Source organism: Onychomys torridus, chromosome 2, assembly GCF_903995425.1.
Source record: "Onychomys torridus chromosome 2, mOncTor1.1, whole genome shotgun sequence".
Classification (NCBI taxonomy): domain Eukaryota; kingdom Metazoa; phylum Chordata; class Mammalia; order Rodentia; family Cricetidae; genus Onychomys; species Onychomys torridus.
In genome coordinates this window covers 48,495,879-48,496,949 of record NC_050444.1, presented here as the reverse complement: position 1 = coordinate 48,496,949, position 1,071 = coordinate 48,495,879, and positions in this window count along the sequence as shown.

Genomic DNA, 1,071 nt, shown 5'->3' with positions numbered 1-1,071 from the left:
TCTGAGTTCGAGGCCAGCCTGGTCTACAGAGCAAGTTCCAGAACAGGCTGCAAAGCTACACAGAGAAACCCCATTATGAAAAGCTGGGGAAAAAAACAATATAGACCGGAGGACAATCGACAGATGTGCTTCATCTCTGAACATTTTGGTGACTCGGAAATTTGTTAGTATTCAGATTCTGGCCAGCTTCCTCTAGTGATCAAACTCACTTCTCAAGTTTCTTGTGAGCAGAGGCTTGTTTAAATTACAGGCTATTTTATTATATTTTTCTGTTCCGTTAGCTGTGTTCTGTTAAAGACTGTCTTTGTGCACAGCGTTTGTAGTGTCATCATTTGAAGACTCGGGTGCCTACGGTGCAGAGTGCTTTTGCGTGTTTAATGCCCGTGGTTTGCTCTGCTGAATTAAAGACTAGCAGCATTAGGATTTAGCTTGGTAAATGTAAATGACTGCTTCTCAACTATGAGGAAAACCATTGTTTCTCAGTCATAAGGTTTATTGTGTTCACATACTCTGTTTTGAGAGCATTTTGTCAGTCTTTCTAGGTCTCATTTTCTTATTCATATCTTAAAATTAAATGTTCACCAGAGACTACTAAACTAAGAAAGGATAATGTTAATATTAGAATTGTTTTCCTTTTAACTTAATTTTATCGCAAATAATAGAGAAAATTTACTTACCACTTCAAAACTAGAGATAGATCAAAAATTATTTTTAAAGTAATACCATGTTATTTGAGTTATGTGCTCATATGAAAGTCTTACACTGTTATGTTGTCTGTTGAGTTAAAAAGAAAATGTCAGTGATCCATAGCTGTCATATGGTTACAAACTGATAACTTTTATGCTTAAGATAAATTATTTTAAAAAAATGAAAAATAGTAAAAATCTGCTGAATTCAATATTTATAATTTTAATAGAAAAGACAGCTAGTCTACCTAGTTTTACACAAAGGTTATGTCTTAGTTCTACTGAGAGAGTCAGTTGAGTCCTGTTAACAAATGATGCACACCAGTCTCCAGAGGATAAAGACATTGGGAAACAGATTGGTTCTGGAAGTTATCCAAGAATACAT